Source organism: Pseudopipra pipra, chromosome Z (assembly GCF_036250125.1).
Source record: "Pseudopipra pipra isolate bDixPip1 chromosome Z, bDixPip1.hap1, whole genome shotgun sequence".
NCBI lineage: Eukaryota > Metazoa > Chordata > Aves > Passeriformes > Pipridae > Pseudopipra > Pseudopipra pipra.
Window position 1 is genome coordinate 23,401,352 of NC_087581.1, and position 23,400 is coordinate 23,424,751.

At 42.3% G+C, this 23,400-nt stretch overlaps 1 long non-coding RNA gene across 1 annotated transcript; it reads right to left on the reverse strand.

The window, feature by feature from the left end:
* Positions 1 to 11,827: 11,827 nt before the first annotated feature.
* LOC135406987 (uncharacterized) lies at positions 11,828 to 22,183 on the reverse strand. The gene is made up of 2 exons (XR_010426614.1): positions 21,827 to 22,183; positions 11,828 to 12,284 (listed from the first exon to the last, which is right to left on the reverse strand). It is a non-coding gene; the product is annotated as an uncharacterized LOC135406987 (long non-coding RNA).
* Between the last annotated feature and the right edge of the window lie 1,217 nt (positions 22,184 to 23,400).

Consider the following 23,400-nt stretch of genomic DNA (forward strand, 5'->3'; position numbering starts at 1 on the left):
CCCTGCTAAAACTAGAAACTAATTTGAGTCTGTGTGTAAGTGCTCCAGTTTTCTATTTTGTTTATTAGCTATTTTGTCAATATTGCATTTAAAATCTGATTTCCTGCAGTTAAGTCAACAGCAGGTCAGATTATAGCATTTTTTGGTGGAATTAATTAATCTAAAAATGTGTAACACAGGTTTATTTTACACAAATAAATTAAGTTCTGTGAAATAAATCTTTTTATAAAGGGCTATTTGGAAGGGCTAAAAAAGTTCTGTGGCTCTGCTTATAGTTCAGCAACAAAACAACTTCTCTCCCTATCACAGCTCGCATATTTTCCTTTTGTGGCTGCTCCTAAATAGTATGACATTTACACTGGTAGTGTTTTATGTGGAGCTATAGAGAACTGTCCAGGAGACAATTTTTGAGAGCTGAGAAAAATATGAAACACCTTCTAATAGTAGAACATATGTTCAATTTCTGTTGAAGCAGACCAAAAATATAATTATAATTGGTATGATATGATGTCCACATAATTTTAATAGAAGAAATTTCTAAAACTGCAAAATACCACTGCACTGTACCTCTGAACTGTATTGTTATCACTCATTCTGACTAGTAATTACTCCTTGAGTAGACCTTTGAAAATACTGGAAGCACTTTACAAAGAACTGCTACTTAATCAGAGTAATGTGTAAGAGAAAGGAGGAAACAGTGTGTATAGTCAGTCCTGAACCTTGTAACAGGTGCACAACAGTGCAGTAGTTGTAGAGATAGGGGTTTTTTGGCAAATGTTCAACAGCTCCAGAGCTGTTATTGGCTTGCAGCCTTGGCATTTACAGTGGCCTAAGCTGTTGTGAACACCAAACCTTGCCAACAGAAGCAAATCAAGAGAACATGCAACCTAGTAGAGCTTAAAGGTTGGAAAGGTCCCACATTTCATCAGGGGTGAAAGGTACAGCTGTGCCCAATTCTTCATTTTAATCTTTGCCTCAATAAGTTGTTTGTGCTCACTGTACCAAACAAACAAGGTGCTGTAGAAGACCAACCTGCTCAGAGTTGTACATTAAAATTTAATGGAAAGTTATCTGTAATCGGGGCTAATTTAAAGCAGATTGTGCTCATCATATTTCAGCTATAAACTCCTAGAGTGGTGTGCTGATCTAGGAGTCAGAGACTAAAGCATGCTTATCACAGCAGCTTGCTTTCTGCCCACTTGAAAGAGTAGCTTGAAAAGCCAGTTGCTCATAGCCTAAGTGATGAGTCACTTATCTGCTAATACAGTGGCAATGAAGCATCATTACAACTAGCAGCAAATTACTTAAAATGACACTTTATCTCAGTTTAATTCCATCACTAGCACAGACAACAGCCATGTTCACCTTTTCTAAGTACAGGAAACTTTGACCTGTCTAAATTTGCCTTAATAACTTGCTCATCCAGCCTACATTTAATTTCCTGATGTTTCCCAATGCCTAGTGGTACTTTTAGGATCTCTAAACTTCTGAGGCCAATAGAAAATTCACTGCATGGCTCAAACCTGGAGATTTTTGTATCTATTAGACTAACTTTTGACCTGAACTTATGGGGCAGCAAGTGACATCTGCTTAGGTCTCTTGCATCTGATGAAATTCAATGAATCATATAGGTGAGCCTCCCAAAGAAAGTATGTTGTAAACCAGAAGTATATAAATGGTACCTTTCTTGTGCTTGAGCTCTGTGTGCTCAAAGCCAACCTGGTAAGGATAATCCTTGCAGAATGAAACCAATTGGAGCAGGACCTTGGTGGGAAACAGTGCTCCACAGCATCATGGAGAAGTGTAGAAATACAGAAAAATCTCTCCCATTTGGGCAGTGGCACACGCCCAGTGTCCTGGTGGGAGGCCAGAGTCCTGGATAGATCCCAGCTTACACTGATCCAGGGGCTCTGCAGACAGAAGCACCCTTCAACCCTGTCAAGGTCTTCACAGACAGACTTGTGCCCTGCATTATTTCAAATTGTGAATGAAACAAACATACCTTGTTAGGTAACACAGAGACGGTATCTGCAATGGACTGTGTGTGGCAATGAAGATATTTCTCTCCTGATGTCTGCAGCCAAGTAAGGTATTAGTGACAAAGAAGAAGAAGAAATAATGTGTCAAGCTGTTAGGTGCAGTGATGATAACCTTTGGATTTGCCCAACAACAGTGGAGAGGTGATGCCAGAGGGGTCTTGTGTTAGAGACAGCATGTGGGACAATTTCCTCCATAGTTCCTTCCGCTTTTTTCTGAAAAAGTAGTCATTGGCTTTGTCTGTGAAAATGTATTTCTTTTAGAAAAAATCTGGCATTCTTAGCTTTATATGCACTCCTCCAAATCACAAAACCATAATGTCTCAGTTTGAAGAGACTAGAAAGTTTGCTGAAAAGGATGAGTTATGAGACAAACCAAACTCCTCTCTCTCAGCAATTGTGAATTCAAAATTAAGGGGCTTTAATCGAGGAAGTGTGGAAAAAACAGAAGAAATAACAACCCTTTATGAAAAGATATATGTATGTTGGCAAGAACAGTAACAGAACACAAAAAAACTAGGCAATAGTCCTGTACCCCCCAAAAAAGTCCCCTTCGAACAATAGAAAAAAACAACAACAAACAAAAGTCTGAATGAACACTTCTCTGTCTGTAGCGCAGTTCTAATCACGGCCGGCAGGGGGCGCTGTTGTGTCGCTGGAGGTGCAGAGCTGCCGTTCTCTGTGTTGGCCTGCAGGGGGCGCTGTCGGGCTCTGGCGGTCACCACACGGGGAGGGGCCTGGGGGTGGTCTCGGATCGCGGGAGAAGCCGAAAGGAAAAGAGAGACTCTTCCCCCAATGGAAGAAAGGGGGAAAGGAAAACAGTTCACCCCCACGAAACTCACTGTTGTCCTCAGATGACGGTGTCCCAAAGCTCCTCCTTTTCTCCCAGCGAGCACAGAGACTCTCCGATGAAAACCCAGTAGGCCCCAGCTGGAGTCACGAGGCAGCGCGTGAGCCGATCAGGGCTGGTGGTCAGGCCTCACCAGGACGAAAAGCCAAAAAGACCGGCTTCCAGGCCCCCTCTCCGAAAGTGCCTGGACATAGACCCTGTCTCTGTCCCAGAGAGGGAACTCCCCAATCTGATCTCTCCCTCCCAAAAGAGCCAACCACCCCCTCCCAAAACTTCTCCCCTCTCCCCCCAGCCTCTGATGGGCCATTCGGTAGGAATGCAACTTGGCTAGCTAGATTCTTTTGTAAGGCTAATTGACTTTTTTTCCATTCAGACTCCGTCTTTCTTACAGTGGGGGGCAGTGGGAAGAAAATTCTCCTAGATTTCTAACCTATAACATAAACTGAAACTGTCTTAAATATTATGTGAAATACCTTTTTTTCTGAGAGGGAAAAACCATAGAATGAGATAATGCAAATATAAACTGCTTGAATCCTGTCTGATTTGCAGGTAGCATGTTAAACCTGATTATTGTAGTGACTTCATAGATGAAGATACTTTCACTTAAGCTTAAAATTATTTTTCAAACTATGATATCTGCTAATCCTTGTGAAAGGTATATATATATATATATGTGTATATATATATTTATATATAAAGGTATGTTTTTAGTGATTCTGGAAAACAAGACAAATAGTTTGCCAAGCTACCAAGTTACACAGCTGGATTATGTTTTTAAATAATCTGCTACCGAAAGTATTGAACATCTCTTTTACAGTGCTTTTCACCAACTACTCAGGATCTTGAGGATGCTACCTGAGAACGATGGAGGATTTCCCACCTCTATCTCAATCTAGACTCAGAGGTCCAGGAAGATCAGAAAGATCCAGGCAGAGATTATTTTCTTGTCTTATTTTTTCCTGATTCCTTCAGTTAACTTTCTTTGGTTCCTTTTTATTGAGCCTTTAATTTAATGACATTGCCTTGTTTGGCTGTCTAAACCTCTTGTTAAAGGGCAATAAGCACTTTATAAAATAATTCCTCTTCATTGTTAATTCAGAAAAGGAAATGCACAAGGTACAGAAATCTGTTCATGTTTTCAATTTTATCACTTGTGCAAGTTTGGAGTTGGCTTCCTGCCAAATCTCCGAAACTCGACAACAGGGTCTCCTTCCCAGAGAGGGAAGGAAAAAAACGAAAAACCAGGCAGCCAAAGTTCTAGCAAAAATATATATATATATATTATGTATAAAACAGAGATATACAATGAGAATTATATATATGAATCTATGACCCCAAATAGCTTCCCGAAGTCGAAGGGAAGAGGGGGGAAGGGAGAAGGGAAAAGGATAAAATAGGGTGAAAAGGGACAAATAATAAAACAGATCTACACAATCTAAAAACCCAGCAAAGCTGAAGAATTGGCAAGAGCTCACCACTTCCCTTGAAAGAAAGCAGTACGTCTGGACACGGCCCAGCACTCCCCCCTCACGCGTGGCCGATAACAGCAGTCACTGTAGGCCTCAGCTCCAGATAAGCCAGGCCCAGACAGGGACCACCGTTCTCCAACCTCGCCGGAAGAGAAGAGAGCGAACTCTCTTATCAATGCCTTATTTATACCCTAGGTTACGTAAAGGAATAGCATGGAATACTTCCTTGGTCACCTTCCTAGTTCCTTCCTGGTTACAAGCTGGTTTCCAGGAAGGCCTAGACTGAAACCATCACATTCTCTACCCCTTATTCCATACTATTTCTTTACGTAACACCTGTATATTGTGTTCGTCTCTATCCCGCACATATACATATATACATATATAGTCCATGTTTATTTTTTCTCGAAGGCTGTCGTCTGTCATTGAAGATCAGCACCACCAGCAACTCGATTTGTGTTCTTGGCCCTTTCGTCATAATCACAGTTCCGGTTTAGGGCTGGCTCATTGGTTTGGGCTGTGTCATCATCGGCCATCCTTGGATTCTCGTATCAGCTTTGTTCGGGTCTTTTTTCCGTCTGGTGTCTGGTCTCCTGTAAAATACAACTCAAGGCACAGAATTAGTTTTTCCCCAGGCTTAGGTTTCCTTGAGGCATACATTGGATCTCTCCATCCTTCCTCATAACCCACCAGGTATATCCAGGCCCTTGAGCAAAGACAATCCCACGAATGGGTTTGTCTTGGCCTGAGGGAGGAGTGATCCAAACGGCCTTACCTAACATACCTTTTAGATGGATCGCTGGAACTTTGTCTCCATCTACAGTGTGGAGGGACTCTGCTTGGGCAGGACCAGCTCGGTTGACAGAGCCTCGGGTGTTGACTAGCCAGGTGGCCTTGGCTAAATTCTTGTCCCAATTTTTGTAAGTTCCCCCACCTAGTGCCTTTAGAGTCATCTTCAACAGTCCATTACACCTTTCTACTTTTCCTGCAGCAGGTGCATGATAATGTGATATACCCATTCAATACCATGCTCCTGTGCCCAAGTGGCCACTAGACTGTTTTTGAAATGAGTCCCGTTGTCTGACTCAATTCGCTCTGGAGTGCCATGTCTCCACAGGACCTGCTTCTCAAGGCCTAGGATGGTGTTTCAGGCTGTTGCATGTGGTACCGAATATGTTTCCAACCATCCGGTGGTTGCTTCCACCATGGTAAGCACATAGCGTTTACCTTGGCGGGTCTGTGGCAATGTGATGTAATCAACCTGCCAGGCCTCTCCATACTTATACTTCTCCCAACGTCCACCATACCACAGGGGCTTAAACCTTTTTGCCTGCTTGATAGCAGCACAGGTTTCACAGTCACGGATAACCTGAGAGATAATATCTTTCGCTAAATCCACCCCTCGGTCTCGTGCCCATCTATGAGTGCCGTCTCGGCCCTGATGACCTGAAGCATCATGAGCCCATCGAGCTAGGAACAACTCTCCCTTCTGCTGCCAGTCTAGGTCTGCTTGCGAGACCTTGACCTGTGCAGCTCGGTCTGCCTGTTCGTTATTAGCATGTTCCTCATTAGCTCGCTTCTTGGACACATGGGCATCCACATGGTGGACTCTTACATTTAGTTTCTTCACTCTGGCAGCGATGTCTTGCCACAGATCAGCAGCCCAGATGGGTTTCCCTCTACGCCTCCAATTCATCTTTGTCCACCAGTCTAGCCATCCCCATAGGGCATTGGCTATCATCCACGAATCGGTGTACAGGTAGAGCCTTGGCCATCCTTCTCTCTCTGCGATATCTAGGGCCAATTGGACCGCTTTGAGTTCCGCAAACTGACTCGATTTGCCTTTACCTTCAGTGGCTTCCGACACTCGTCGGGTGGGACTCCAAACAGCTGCTTTCCACTTCCGGCTCCTCCCTACAATACGGCAGGAACCATCGGTGAAAAGGGCATAGCGTCTTTCTTCATCTGGCAGCTTATCATATGGCAGAGCTTCTTCAGCTCGACTCACTGACTCTTCTTCTTCTTCTGCCAGACTGAAGTTCCCACCTTCAGGCCAATTGGTTATGATTTCCAAAATGCCAGGGCGATTCGAGTTCCCAATTCGGACACGTTGCGTAATCAAAGCAATCCACTTGCTCCATGTGGCGTCGGTGGCATGATGCGTAGAGGGCACCTTCCCTTTGAACATCCAGCTCAACACTGGTAATCGGGGTGCCAGGAAGAGCTGTGCTTCGGTACCAATTACCTCTGAAGCTACTCGTATGCCTTCATAGGCTGCTAAGATTTCCTTCTCCACAGGGGTGTAATTGCCTCAGAACCTCTGTAGCTTCGGCTCCAGAAACCCAGTGGTCGCCCTCTTGTCTCGCCAGGCACCTTTTGCCAGAGGCTCCAGGAGGGACCTTTATCTCCAGCTGCAGTGTAGAGCACATTCTTTACATCTGGTCCCGTTCTGACTGGTCCAAGAGCTACGGCATGTGCAATTTCTTGCTTGATTTGCCTGAAAGCTTGTTGTTGTTCAGGACCCCATTGGAAATTGTTCTTTTTACGGGTCACAAAGTAAAGAGGGCTCACAATCTGGCTGTACTCTGGGATGTGCATCCTCCAAAAGCCTATTGCTCCCAGAAAAGTTTGGGTCTCTTTCTTGTTTGTGGGTGGAGCCATTGCTACAATCTTGTTGATTACGTCTGTTGGTATCTGACGTTGTCCATCTTGCCATTTCACCCCTAGGAATTGGATCTCTCGGGCAGGTCCCTTGACCTTGCTCTTCTTGATGGCGAAACCAGCATCGAGGAGAATCTGAATGATCTTCTGTCCTTTCTTGAACACTTCTTCTGCTGTGTCCCCCCATACAATGATGTCATCAATGTATTGGATATGTTCTGGAGCCTTACCCTTCTCTAGCGTGGCCTGAATCAGTCCATGGCAGATGGTTGGACTGTGCTTCCACCCCTGGGGCAGTCGATTCCAGGTATATTGAACACCCCTCCAGGTGAAAGCAAACTGTGGCCTGCACTCTGCTGCTAAGGGAATGGAGAAAAATGCATTTGCGATGTCAATGGTGGCGTACCACTTTGCTGTCTTGGACTCCAGCTCATACTGGAGCTCCAACATGTCTGGTACAGCAGCGCTCAATGGCGGCGTGACTTCATTCAAGCCACGATAGTCCACGGTTAATCTCCATTCACCATCAGACTTACGTACAGGCCAAATGGGGCTGTTGAAGGGTGAATGGGTTCTGCTGACCACCCCTTGGCTCTCCAACTTCCGGATCATCTTATGAATAGGGATCACAGCGTCTCGATTCGTCCGATACTGTCGTCTGTGTACAGTTGTCGTGGCTATTGGCACTTCTTGATCTTTAACTTGCAGTAGTCCTACAATGGAAGGGTCTTCTGAGAGGCCAGGAAGGGCAGACAATTGCTTGGACTCCTCTTCAATCACTGTGGCTACTCCAAAAGCCCACCGGTACCCTTTTGGGTCCTTGAAGTATCCTCTTCTCAGGTAGTCCATGCCGAGAATGCAAGGGGCTTCTGGCCCCGTCACAATGGAATGCTTTTCCCATTGGTCTCCTGTCAAACTCATGTCAGCCTCCACCACTGACAACTCTTGAGACCCTCCTGTCACTCCAGAAATGGACACAGTCTCGGTACTCTTATGCTCCGAAGGCATTAAAGTACACTGGGCTCCAGTATCTATCAAGGCCCGGTATCTCTGAGGATCCGATGTGCCAGGCCATCGAACCCACACAGCCCAGTAAACTCGATTATCTTCTTGGTCCCTCTCCTTCTCCTGGCAGAAGGCAGGGCCCCTCTACTGGTCTTGATCAGAGTATTCATCGTCGGACTTTGACTTCTTAGAGGCCTTTTTGCCATCGTCAAAGCAGACCTCCCTCTTTTTGTGCCTTGGCGATCGCAGTTTCTTCTCCAAGAAGTCTGCATCTACTACGTAGACAACTTTCTTGTCCGTGTCCTTTTGCTTCAGCTCTCTCACTCTAGCGGCAAGCTTGGAAGTGGGTTCACCGTCCCACTTCTTCATGTTTTCTCCTTTACTACGGAGGTATGCCCATAATTGGTTACGTGACCGACGCTTGGGGTTTTCTTTCCTTCGACGCGTGAATGATGGAGATCGTGAGCGAGATCGAGACCAGGATCGAGGTCTAGGTCGAGGTTGTCTGCGTCGATCCCGCCGTGACCGTTCCATCGGCCTTTCTCTGTAATCTCTATACCTTCTGTCATCTCTGTCTCTAAGGTCGTCTTCATATCTGTAGTATTCATAATCTCTCTCCATTCTTTCCCTATCATAGGGGTGTCGGTATAGAGGGTCGAAGGGGTCTTCCAGATTTTCCTCTATGCTCCTCATCCAAGCGCACATGGTGTCCACACTTGGTTCATCCATCTTTGGATGATATGCGGTTATCAAGCAATACCTATACGGTTTAGGGGCACCTTGAATTACCTTTTTCCACATTGGTTGTGTGCAAGGAACATTCTCGGGAACTTGGATGTCATAATATTCTGGATCAGAGGAGACAATCTCCTGCATGGCCAATTCCCGTAGGTATTGGATGCCTTCTTCCGCAGTCCTCCACCTTCTTGAAGAACTCTTCAGGGACTCCTTAAACGGGTATTTCGCCCTCACAGCATGAAGAATTCGGAGCCAAAGACTGGATGCTGCTTTCTCCCTCCCCATTTCTTGTTCTATCTTAGGGTCTCGGGCAATGGATCCTAGTTGTTGTGCTTCGTCACCTTCAATTATGTGACTATCAGCTCCCTTGTCCCAGCATCGCACCAGCCAGGCAAGGATTTGTTCACCAGGCAAGCGCATATAATCTCTCCGTAAATCTCTAAGCTCTCTTGTGGTCAGTGATTGTGTAATTTCGCTTTTTCGCATTATTTCTTGTCCATCTCTCCCACGTAGAATCTTTTCCACCTCCCTCTTTACTCTTCCGCTCTTACATGGAACCGCTCCTGCCTCCTCTCTGTATCTCTCACGTGGAGGTGGAGACTGGGCATGCCGTGGGGATAAGCTTCTATGTTGTTCATGGCGTGGAGATGGACTTCTACGCCGTTCATACCGTGGAGATGGACTTCTACGCCTTTCATACCGTGGGGACGGACTCCTACGTCGTTCATGCCGTGGAGATGAACTTCTACGTCGTTCACGCCGTGGAGATGGACTTCTATGTCGTTCACGATACCCAGCCGGTGGAGGTAGCGAGTAGTCTCTCGGGTGCCAAGATAAGGGCTTCCTCCAATCATCCACGCCTCCAAGAGAAGGTTGGGTCTGGAGGGGTAGGAATAATTCTCTCTCAGGTTGAGGGGGATACTTTGGCCCCTTCTTTGCATCTTTTGTAACACTGAATGTGTAGTCAGGGTATAAATCATCAAGTGACAACATACCACGGGCTGTTTGTACTGTTGCCTTCCTTTCTCTTGATACTGCTCTGCTTTCCTTTGGACGCGCCCCTAGTTCTTTTGGGCGTGCTCCTTCCCTTGCAACTGTTTCTTCCTCTCCAACAACTGCTTCTTCTGTTGCAATTGCTCCTTCCTCGGTCACAGCCACTTCTTCCTCTCTCGCAGTTGCTCCTTCGATCATTGCTGCCGCTCCTTCCTCGCTTGTAGCCACTCCTTCATCTGTTGCTGCCGCTCCTTCGTCAACTACTTCCTGCATGGTTTGAATAGGTTCCTTTGTTCCTTCTTCTTCTTTTTCTTCTTCTTCTTCTTCTATGTGTTCCGGTAGCGGAGATGGGTCTGTAAGTTCTTTGATCTCCCTTACCCACGTCTTCTTCTTCTTAATGGGGGCAACAATGACTTTCCGGATTTTAGGTTGAGTCCCAGTTCTAGTAGACTTAGTAGAAATGGCACTGACTTTAAGTTGTGTTTGGACCTCGACTTCTGTGGACTTAGCAGGGACATCACTGGTTTCAGGTGGCGTGGTTTGGGTTTCTGTGCTGACCTTAACCTTTTGAAAGTGGTCTACAGCAGCTCGATAAGCATTAGCCAGGCCCCAGCACAAAGCAGAGAATCACATGTTCGGATCCTTGTAGGAGAAGCACCCTTCTGTTAGACAACGGGCCATCTCACCGGAATCAAACATCTGTTCCGGTGTGAACTCCCAATTAATGGGAGGTGACACACTTCCTACTAATTTACCAAAATCTACCCAAGCTCCATGCCACCCGGGGACTGGCCTGTCCGCAGCCCTTTCCAAAGTTCCAGCGATCTCCTTTGATGTGCGATCTTTCCTGCAACAGGGAAAGCAATACAACACCATTCTTCCAATTTTAAGCAACACTTCCATTACCTTCATTAATAACAGCATGGTTGCCACACAATTTAGATAATAATTGGGTCCAATCGTAACCATGGGGATCTCCTTTACCAGGCCTTTGATGTCGAGATTAAGAAAAGAAAAGTACTGGCAACATTGGTCCTCTGGGCGTGGACGTTTCCCTATGGGATAACTCAGAACGGGCACAAACATTGCTAAAATCAGCAAGGAAATAGGTAGGATGGTCTTTAAAAGAAGAGCCCTTGCCCTATAGGACCGTCGAGCAATGCCAATTTCGAGGTCATTGTTAGGGCCACCTACAGAGTTCCTGTGGTAGTTGCTGATGAAGGTAGAGCCAGCACTACCCATTGTTGTTGTTATTATTTCTTCTTGTTCTTAAAACAACCCTTTGTTTATATAAACAAAGTTTTCTTGGCTGCTTTCCCAGACTCTGGCAGTGTTCCCAGACCTGTTCCCAAAACAATAGATTTGGTTCGAAAAATAACACCGAGCTTGGCTGTCTTCCCGGACAATGTTTTCAAAACAGGCCAAACTTAACCAAAATATCCCACCGCTGCCACCAAAATTGTTGTGCAAGTTTGGAGTTGGCTTCCTGCCAAATCTCCGAAACTCGACAACAGGGTCTCCTTCCCAGAGAGGGAAGGAAAAAAACGAAAAACCAGGCAGCCAAAGTTCTAGCAAAAATATATATATATATATTATGTATAAAACAGAGATATACAATGAGAATTATATATATGAATCTATGACCCCAAATAGCTTCCCGAAGTCAAAGGGAAGAGGGGGGAAGGGAGAAGGGAAAAGGATAAAATAGGGTGAAAAGGGACAAATAATAAAACAGATCTACACAATCTAAAAACCCAGCAAAGCTGAAGAATTGGCAAGAGCTCACCACTTCCCTTGAAAGAAAGCAGTACGTCTGGACACGGCCCAGCACTCCCCCCTCACGCGTGGCCGATAACAGCAGTCACTGTAGGCCTCAGCTCCAGATAAGCCAGGCCCAGACAGGGACCACCGTTCTCCAACCTCGCCGGAAGAGAAGAGAGCGAACTCTCTTATCAATGCCTTATTTATACCCTAGGTTACGTAAAGGAATAGCATGGAATACTTCCTTGGTCACCTTCCTAGTTCCTTCCTGGTTACAAACTGGTTTCCAGGAAGGCCTAGACTGAAACCATCACATCACTACATTTATTAAGATCAATGGGAGAAATACCATTAATATAGAAGTTGTGTTTCATTAAATATTTAACCTGGTAAGATGACCTCCATTCTGCTTCCCATTGTTGCTCTAAGTGATAAGTTATTCCGTAAAATCCTCTGGTTTTTTCTACTGAACATTTGGTAAAACAAAATAGGAAAAATTATATCCACAGATGTTGGACCAAAAAACTTTTTCTAGAGCCCTACTGAAATCCATCACCTGCGGAATGAGCTTGGCTTGCTGCTTCAATCTTTGTTGTTGCTTGCCCTATAGAGGTCCAAATTCCCTTTGATAAATCATGGAATCATGAATCAGCCCATTTTGGGAGGGACTTCAGAAGTTCATCTGGTTGAACCTTTCATAGTCCCTGAGCAGTGTTGCAAGGATCCAAAATTTGACATAAGGTTAAATTCCATTGGTATACCACAGCTCATCTGCAAAGCAAACAGGAAAGGGTGATATTCAGTTTTTGAAAATGCACTTGCATTTATAAAAGTAGTGTAATGGGTATATCTGTTATTGTTATTGTGTCAAAGCCAAGAAATTTCAACTAGTTTGGAATCCCACAGAGCAAAGCATTCTGCAGCTATGCAGCACGCTCTGTCAAGAGCTTGGGACTTACATTATTATCTAAAAAGAAAAGAAGGAGTAAGGGAAAAACACAATGGCCATGTGTTGGAACAAGGGCCAAGAAGATTGTTCTTCCAATTTCTTTTCTATGACTTCATCTGCCACATTATCTCATCAATATAAGCAGATGAAGTTAACATCTTGTCACATGAAACTTCTACATGTAACTTTGTATGCACATGGAAGTATGCAGACACATCTTCGGTACGTGTGATATTTTGCCCATGAGCTTTGACTTTCACAAGAAACAGAAATATATTGGCTATCTCCTTTCAGGATAAGTAGTGGTTTGATTTTATCCTTTCTATTTCTTGTTTATTTGCTGCTCCAGTAACTTCACTTGTCTTTTGTTGTCTGCAAAACTGTAGAGAAAAAAAAACAGTCAAAGCAGCAGCACTTCAATAGCAAGCTTGATGCTACCTCATAGCAGCATGATTTTTGTCTTACCTTGATCTCTACTTTTTTTCATTATATTACAACTATTTACACAGAGGTTATATCACTGCCCTTGCCAACATACACAGGCATATGAATATGTAAACTCCAGTATTAATACTTATGAAAATGGTAAGGAAATTAGGTATCTCTTTGCATGTTTGGACAATACATATATCAATATATCAATATATAATTTCTGTAATACATAAAATGCAAGACAGAATTGGTATGATTATCAAAAATATTGACAAATTCATATATGCAATTATTTGCCTTAGGGAGACAATGCCTAATGTTTTAAAAGCTGTAACTGGAACAATTAGTATAGAAACTTCCTGTCAGTGAAGATGTAAGAACTTTCACAATCCTCAGTTGTCGGTGTTCAAGCTATCACTGGAGATCTGTTTGGTGTGTGATGACAGGAGAACTACTTTAATCTTTTATAAGGTTAATGACATTCTTGATTTCCTCCCATCTGCTCTCTCAACTCCCAACTTCTCTCCCATCTCAACTTCTCTCCCAACCCCTCATCCGTCACCTGAACTTGAAAGATGAATTTGTACATACCATCTTTGAAGGGCCCACATAGATACCAATGAGCTGAAAGTGCACAGATTCCATTAGCTACGGAGGATATGTACTTAACCATTCAACATAATGCTCTATTAAGTAGTTAAGTATTTACTTAAGTATTTACCTTATTTCCAATTACTAGTATAACCAATTACTATATAATCAAGAACTCTTTAACAGTGTTTTTCCTAGTAGCACATCCCCAAGGTGAGACCAAGGGCCTGCATTTTTAGAGGTATTACTTTGCTCTGTGGTGCAGCGCGGGTGGGTGCACGGTCTTCCCCCTCCAGTGTGCAGCGTGGGCAGGAGCGCGGCCCCCCCCGGCCGTAGTGCTGTCTACTCTCCTATATGGATCCGAATCACGGGTCATCTACCGCCACCACCTGCGACTCCTAGAACGCTTCCACCAGCGCTGTCTCCGCACGATCCTAAACATCCACTGGTCAGACTGTGTGACCAGTACATCTGTTCTTGAACAAGCAGCAGTCACAAGTATCGAGGCCATGTTGCTGAGAACACAGCTGCACTGGGCAGGGCACGTCTCAAGGATGAAGGACCACCGCCTCCCTAAGATCTTGCTTTATGGTGAACTTGCCACCGGCTGCCGCAAGAGAGGAGCCCCAAAGAGAAAATACAAGGACTCCCTGAAACAACATCTCGGCCTTGGCCATATTGATCAACATAACTGGTCTACTCTGGCCTCCAATCGGGAGGCCTGGAGACACACCATCTATGACGCTGCTGCTGCTTTTGAGAAAGCACGCAGGATCACTCTTGAGGAGAAAAGACAATGCGGAAAGAATTGTGCCCTGCAGAATATACCACCTGAGGAGTCCTTCTGCTGTGCCTTTTGCAATCGGACATGTCTGTCTCGTATTGGCCTTTTTAACCTCCAGCGTGCTTACAACAAATGTGGGTAGAGCCCTCCCCAAATCTTCGTTCGCAAAGCCCATGATGATGATGATGATGATGATGACTTTGCTCTGTATAACTTTGAAAACTTTTTTCCTTTTCCAAAGAGATATTTGGTAGCAGGAATCCTGCAGATTTGGACACTGCAATAATCTCCAGAAAAATCTCAGGTGCTTCTGCCCTGAGCGGCCTAACCCTGTCCCTCTGCCAGAGGCTTATCATCTGCAGTGCTGACAGTGGGGATACAGGTTTGTGAGGCTCACTGCCACAGAGGGTGACATTTACCAGGCTGTGACAGAGCTGGTCCAAGTCTGCCAAAACCTGTAGGAGGAGGCGTTAAACCACCTCACAGCAACTCATGCTCTAGGGAGTCCTGATTTCTTGCACACACATAGGCACACTCATGTGTGCACGTACTCAGGTGTGCACATGTAGAATTTTTCTCATGAATTCTTACTGTGGCTATGGCTCTCCACCAAATGAAGTTCACTAGCTTTGAATGGAGGTGCTGGGATGGAGGCACTGACAGTAAAGTAGCCAACACCTGCAGGAATTGATGGCAAAAATTTACATGTAATTGGCAACTTGAGGTCATGTTGCAAAGTAAGTTCCTGTTTTGTTCCAACATGACTTGGCATTTTGATAACTTTTGTAAACAATTACCATAAAGTACAACTTCAAGAACAAAACATATAATGATCATGAAACTCTGCAGTACCTTGTGCTATTGAACTACACTGTTTTGCATTTCTTAGACACGTTTACCATCTGTTTGAAGATGAGAATACCCTACAGAATTTTTTTCATTTTGGTGATGGAAATAGCATAATGATTCAGTTCAATATATCCTCTGATGGCAAAATACCGGCATGCAGGAGCTGTGAGAAAAATTAGGTTTGACACCTCACTGTATTCTGAAGTCCACAAAAAATAAAAGACCTGTGAGGCTTATTGGAGCAATAGCAAATGGTCATAAATGATTAAAATGAACATGAGCACTGATACTTCAGGTGTAAAAGCTGAGTTTGAATATCATGCTCATATAAATACATGCTCCAAAGGCTATGCTTCAGTTGCTCGAGGACTGGAAATTTGAACTGAAATAGAATTGTATTGAAACTGTGGCTATTTGGATTTAATGAGTGTGACTTATGTCACTATGATTGCTTCTGCTTTTGGGATACTGCTGCTTTCTGTGTCTGAGAGGTCTGTTCCGCAGAGATTAGTAGCTGTTACAGGGAGCTGTTACAGTCTGCAGCAGAAGACATAGTGTTGATCCTATTCCTAATACAATTGAAAATGTTTCATGTAGAAGTTGTTTGCTTATTGTAGAGAAACATTTGTACTGTGAGCAGTGATCCAGATAAAGATGTATACAACTTCAGGTATATCTCCAGCTAAAGTGGATTTAGATACCACTGTTATATCTTATGACTAAAAGTTGCTGTTTCTTGTGCTATAATTCTCTTTTCAGATTTAGAAAACATTAGCAAGAAATGTTAATCAGTTTAACTATCTGAGAATTTTACACCAAAATTATGTTCATCAGAAAATGTCAGCAATCTTACGCATATAGTTTTTTTCAGGACAAAATGCTTTTTTTGTGATTCACATTAAAAATGCTTTTTTTGTGATTCACATTAAAATTCAATTTTACTGCAAAGAGAATATTTTCTGGTCATCCATAGATGCAATGTTTTATTTTGCTTAAATTTTATTTTAAAATAGCTGTATCAAAAATATTTTTTCCAGAATTGTCTGTAACTGGGAATGACACTAGAAATGAACATTAAAACCTCAAACGAAAAACTAGGAAGGTGATTATAATGATACTTAAAAATCTCTAGCTTTTTTAAAAAATAAGCACCACAGATATAGAGCAAAAACTGGTATTTTCTACTAAGCTGTTGTTATCAGGAGTTATAGCAACGACTTACAGAGCTTTTCTTCTTAAGTCTGAGAAACATGTGTTGAGTTTTGTTGGTATTATTGTAAAGCACTATCAAATTCTAGGAAAACGATAGAAAAAAAGGATTTTGAAAAGCTTTTATGAACAGAGTGTTTAAGAACACTGCCACTTGTGTGGTCCGGAAGATTGCTTTGATAGCTATAAAAGCTGAAGATTTAGAAACAGAGTGAGTGTTTAGACATCATATTACATACTTCATAGCAGAAAACAGTTCACAGTTTTGCATTGCTGGTCTTTAATTAGTGGACTGGGGATGAAACAGCTCTGAAAATATATAGAACATCAGCAATTAAAGGGTTAATGCCAGTGCTATATGTGTGCAACTGTGCTAACTGTGATGCAACTGCCAGTCAAATGAGATGTTAGTGATAATATACTTTTCCTTTGTATAGTACATCTTCTTCCCACACAGCCACTTTAAAAAAACTTTCTAATATTAGGCACTTTGTCAGTTGGTTCCTATGTTTTGTTAGTAATATATATGCCTGGGGTCTATGCCGTTTTTCCAGCTGACTGTTCACTATCTCATATGACTTGCTGTCAGCACATTTTCTCATCTCAGGTCGAGGGGGACCAGAAGTGAATATACTGGTGACTTCAATGAAACTTCTACTCTGAATAAAGGCTACGAGGCATACACAAGTCAGTGAACAGGTTGCCCAGGAAGGTTGTGGATTCTCCATCTTTGGAGATACAAAAGACTGAACTCTGCATGGCCCAAGCAGGCTCCCCTCAGTGATCCTGCTTTGAGCAGGAGGACCCTTCTAACCTCAATCATTTTGTGACTCAGCAGACATGCTTTGGCTTTCACAGCTCTGAAGGTAATTGCATGACTTAGGAAATAAATGCTGGCATCCTGGTAGTCTCTCACTGCATTGAGTAAAAGGCTCCAACAGCCTGAAAGCCTAGATCTTACAAGGGGATCCGGTTTTCAAAATAGGTAAGTAATATGACTGTGGACATTTGGGAAAACAGATCAGGAAGCTGCTCAACATTTTGTCAAATCCCTTCCATGTCAATGATTTGTCTTAACTTTCATGGTCCTATGTTTTTTATCAAGAACTTAAAAAGATGGTATTTTTCTTTGCAACTATGATTAAACACACATACATATATATATAATTATGTAAATATATGTCTGTAACTACAAATCACATTGCCCACATTTGGTATAATAGGCCTTAATACGTGACTCCTGTGGTGCTGTACCACACAGAGTTGTTCTTAAATGAGACTTGTAAGTGGGCAGCCTCCTTTAGACATATAGTAAGTAAAAAATAAAACTAAGATGCTCTAGGTTGTATTTGTGTTGACTGCTTAAATAGATGGTTTCATCTGAGTTAACATTTAAACACTTTGGTTTCTAAGTACACTGCTCCATAGCAGAGTTGTCTCCTCCGTTCTTAACAACTACAACAATATAATGAGGTCTTTGCATCAGCAATTACATTATAATATTTTGACTAAAATATTTTCTTTTTCTTTTTTAAAATAGCTAGTGCACAGAGCTGTTTTCATATGAATAGTACTTTGCACATTGAATCAGAGATTGCACTGCATGGGCAAGAAGGCACAAAAATAATAAAAAAGCCGTTTTTAGTAATGAAAAGTGAACATTCAGGTCTTGAGCAGCTGCTGGGAGTCCTCCTGCAGAACAACTGGTGTGCATCACAGCCTCAGAGTTCTTTGTGAGTGCAAGACATGGGCATTTCACAAGACACATCTTGTGTTTCTATTTTAAAGGAAATTGTCAGGAAATCAATTAATTAAAGGGTTATTTATTGTGTAAAATGAAATTCTGATGAAGGTTATCTTTGTATCAGCAACAATTTTTTTAAAATTTATAAAAACAGTGAAATAAGAGCAGAAAATCTGTCCTACTCCTAACATAATAAACTTAAAAACAATAGGCTATCCTCGAACTGTTGTCAAGTTAGATCTTAACAGCCCAAAGAAAAGTATAGGTGGTGTTGAAAGGTATCCTGTGAAGGGAGCCTTATCTGCTGCCAATCCCAGGCTGTAGCTGAGTCTGGAAGTGAATATATTTCAAGCTCTGCCCAGACTTTGCAGCAAATTAAAGTGGAATAACTGAATATATTTGTCAGTATCAGAACATTCAAGCACTCAGATGATCTCTATGTTGTGTGAATTTTCTAACTGGTGTGTGGAATTTGGCTGCTGTTACACAGAGTAGTTTAAGAGTTGTTTTCTGGATTTAGTCCAGTTATAGGCAAGGCTGCTGCTCCTGAAAGTCATTGGAGTGTCGTGAAAGAATCTCTGCTGGCTGACTAGACCAGTAGGGCAATATAAAGGGCTTTAATCATGAAAGTGGGCCCCCCTGGTGGTCTAGTGGTTAGGATGCAGCGCTCTCACCGCCGCAGCTCGGGTTCGATTCCCGGTCAGGGAAACTCCCCCGGGCAGATGGAGCTCGTCAGCCCTGTCAGGCCATCCATCTAAGAGAAGGTCACTCTAAACAAACCTACGTCCTGAGGACCTCGCTGCCACCGTCCAAGCTCGCTCGGCCCCGGCAGCTGAACCTTAGGATTAAAGGGTGGGCTCAGTTCAGCACACACTGTGTCTCACCTAAAAAATCCACTACACAGGCTCGAAGGGTAAAGACCTTTCCCAAATCTTCGCTTGCGAAGACTGGCCATACAGTCATGAAAGCTCTTCCCCAGCTAAAGAGTAGAAGAAACATTTTAACCACTGCATCAGCCCTGACAAAGCTGCTACTGAGTTTTCTTCATATTTCTGTTCTCCATTCTTCTGTCTTGCTAATGTTCATAAAGATCCTGTGTTTCCAGTATTTAGACAATGTAAACAGCTGAAATGTGAAGGCCAATGGGAGTTTTGTCTTTGCTATCCACCAGTAGCCCAATGGTCACTATGCTAAATTCCGTTTGGGATGAATTTGGCACAGAAGCAGATGCACAGCCTGGTGCCCAACTGCTCATGTCTTGGACCTTACCAGCACAATGCATTAGGTAACAGATCCTGATAGGAATGACTCAATGCCATAGCCCTGTGCAAAACAAAAGTAGGCAGATGGGAATATAACTAAGTCACCAGCTGCAAGGCCACAGCTGTTTCAAAACTGTCCACAGGTGCCTAGGATTCTAAGCTCCCTGCCTCACCTTACAGATCATCCGCTGGGAACGCTTTCAGATCAGCAGAACACCATTGTGAAGTACCCTGCTCATCTCCCCTTGGTCACCCTCACCATGCAAAGGTGCAGCATAGCTCCTGCCTTGGCTTGTGCAGCTAGAAGGCTCAATCTGACACCTTCCTAAGGAAAATAGTCCAGAACGGGCATAGCTGAACTTTTTCTGTGCTCTGGCTCCTCTTGTGGTCACCTTCATGCTTCACCAAGGGTGAAGTTGTGTGGTTTAGCTCGCTCTGCCAAAGGGGACTAGAAAAGCACAGTGTCTTCTCAAAACTAGTAAATTTTCTGGACGAGCTCTCTGTATGAAGCACAGAAGGTGGAAAGTGTAGAAATCTAACTAACCTTACCAGATAAAAACTGTAGCATGGGTAACCAGAGAAAGCATTTTCTCTGCAGATTACTAGTCTGTGAATTAGTCAGACTCTCTCTGCGCATTTTGTTAGCAGACTTCATAGTGTAAAACAAAATTCACACATAAAATAATTTATTGGAAATTTAGGGTTGGAAGTGTTTTACAGCATTCTTACTGGCAACAATAATCACTCATATAGAAACCTAAACTCTGAAAAAAAATCACAGAAATAGTTTCTCGAAATCAAAACTGAACTAATTTTGCCTCATGGCAGTCTATTGAGAGTCATTCTCTCAGCCATTTTTTCTAGAATATCACAACTTACTGGCAGTGACTCTCCTTGTAAACCACCTTCTCAATTTCAATAGTGAAATTATCCTTTAAAGAAATTCATCACTACTTTCTAGCAAATTGTTATGTTATTTTTGCAACCATTATTTTTCATTAAATTATCAGATTCCTTCAAAATATTGCCCTTTTTCACTGCACATATAAACAGAAAAATGAATTTTCCCTCCTCTAGGAGAGAAAAATATGTTCCATACTTTTTTCTACACAGAATAATAAATTTTTAACTTTTTAAATGATAGGAGTTAATAGAGTAACTTAATGGGATCTAATGGATCATACATAACTTCAGAAATCTTCCTCTGTGTGTGGTACCCAGATGAAATAGTTATTGGTCTGACATATTTGTATGAATTCAGCATTTCTTAAAACACTCATGTGATTAAGCTCTCTTCCATTAGATCAGATTAGATTATGAACATTCCTTCCTCAGAGGTACTCATGTTATGTAAAATGCAGAGGACAAAACCAACCAATGCTTCCAGGCACTGGAATGAGTACAAGAAGCTGATGATACAGTTTCTGTGTCATTCACTTATCATGTGATCAATAATAAGCATAATGTAATATTTTTTTAAATGTTAAAAAAATTTGCTTTCAAATAATAATTCATAATGAATTTTTAAAAAATTTTGGATTAAAATAGCTTGGACAAAGTCCCCAAACAGATACTTCAAAATTCACAGTGACTATAATTTTAAAAAATACAGTAAAATTATCAGAATAACAGAACTCCTATTTCAAAGAGGCACTCTAGGAACACATAGTTATTATATTTTGTAATACAATACATATATTACTAATTATATATATTATACTATATATATACTAATTATTATATGGTCATAAAAATGAGACTTTCGGTAAGGGTCATATAGTTTAATATTTCTCTATATGAGAATCTGAATGATGTAGATTTCTCTTTCCCTTTCAAGATCAAAAAAGTATAACAGAGTATAACAAGAAAATATTTGAAAAATTGTATCCATGGAGTTGTAGCAGCAGGATATAAGCTTCAGTGTGTAACAGAATGTTCTCTTTCCATATAAAAAATGATGATTCTAAAAGCATCACATTTTCTAGCAGCTGATCCCGTCCCTTGACACTGGGAAAAACCCCAGTGTTTTGGAAAAGCGTGTAAGATCTAATAAGGATCCATTCTTAGAAATCTGATGATGTGTTGCAAGAAGCTTAAAAAAACTCTATCAATGATGAATTGTCAACAGGAATATAGAAGGACTTTTGTGTTCCTAGGGAAGTTAAAGCCATTCTTTCCTCTATTAAAACAAAGGGGAAAGTAAACCAAAAATTGAACCAAAGCCTGAATCTTTCTAGTCACTGCAACACAGTCATGAGCATGCTGAGCAAACATGAACACAGCTGTTACAGCTCTGCTGTGTAAGAGAAAAAAAATCATCTGTACATTTGTTTACACAGTCTCTACTCTGACACTTGGCCAGGCCACACAACTCCCAGCTGAGGTGAAATACAAGCTGCTGACACGCTCAGTACATGAAGGTTTCTTCCCCACAGCCAGCCTTCCTGTGCCTCACATATAAACAGGCAGAGGACTGAAACCCAATTAACCTACCATTGTCTTAGCGCAGCAACTCCCAGTTCAATGTCCAAAGTCTCCTACTCTCCAATGTGTTGCTGGTGAGGGAGGGCTGTGGGAATTTAGAGGAAGCCACAGCAGAGCTGGCTGCAAAAGGGATGTGGGGCCCTGAGAAAGGGGCCAGAGACTCATGAAAGGCCCTGAGCTGCACCCTGGCTGCTGGCAGAGGGCCGGGCAGCATGTGCGGGGAGGGTACACATCTCACTGCCTGCAAGCAGGGGGGCAGCGTGCAGGGGTTACATGGGGACTTTGGTGTTTTTTACTGCTGTACAAATCTATCCTCAGGCTGAGTGTGCTGATTAGAGTGTTGTCCCTTAAAAAAGTGGCCTCCTGCACTCCAAAACTAAACCTTTAAATGATTTCACTATTTATTTCTGGTGCCTTGTCTGAGATACCTTAATTTTGAAGTAGCACAAAATGGAGAATTATGGTTCCACAGGGTGCAGTTTCAGGATCCCTAAAAGTTTTCCAGAGGATGTTGAGAGAATATAAACCTATTGACTGCAGAGATGACATCTTTAACTCCTTTTCTCAGAAACCGTAGAAATAGTCCACAGGTCCTCAGGGTCTACAGTGCATGGATTAAAAGTGTTGCCAGAAAGAAATATCAAACCTACTTCTGCAAATGATTACATCTTCTCATTCATTTTAATTTGTGTCTGTATGTTAGAAAAACAACCTTGATTATATCTATGTCTAAAAAGTTCCAGCTACTTGCTATAACATCATGGTTCAGTTATTTAATTCTTGGACACTGTTCAGAGAGAGGCAAAATCAACATCCACTTGGTAGAATTTGTTTGTTTTTCTGTTCATCCCACCATTGTTTTTCCAGTCCATCAAGATTTCTACAGGAAAATGGTATTTGTTTTCTTTTGGAGTTGACAGAAAGTACAAGATGTTACCCATAAAATAAGTGGAGGCCGTATGTGTTGCTGTTTTCCTGAACTTCGAGCCAGATTCCATTCACAATTAATTATGAGTAAGTTGAACCTATATATTGTTTGTGCATGCATACCAGCTCTCCTGCCCTCTTTAAATAAATTGACTGTAGAAATAATATGGAAAGTATCTTAACAAAAGTGGTCCACTTTTTCTCCCCCCGCCCCCCCCGATTTGTTTCTAATCCTGTAGGCTTTGATCTACTTGCAGAAAAAGAAATGTATAGATCAAAGCAAAACCCAAAATGAAATTCTAATAGCATGATGGGTCTACAGGTCACATTAAGCATGCAAGCAGAGGGAGAGAATTTGAATATGATTTTAAAACTTGTTGATCAGAAAATACATAAATGTGCTTATATACACATGCTTTTGCTCAATTCCAAGACACTTTGAGCTCATTTAGAATTACTCTGGAGACTTTGTGGTGCAGGAGATCAGATTCTAGTTTAAATGACATCATGTCGACCAAATGGTGTCAGTGATTAGTATCTAAATTAATGTAGAAAAAAATTGTAGCTGAGATGCCAAGTATGTTAAACCCTTGAAAAGAAACGATCTAAAAATCTTGTCTGGAATGTGGTGATTTTACCAGCCCCTGGGTCAGAGT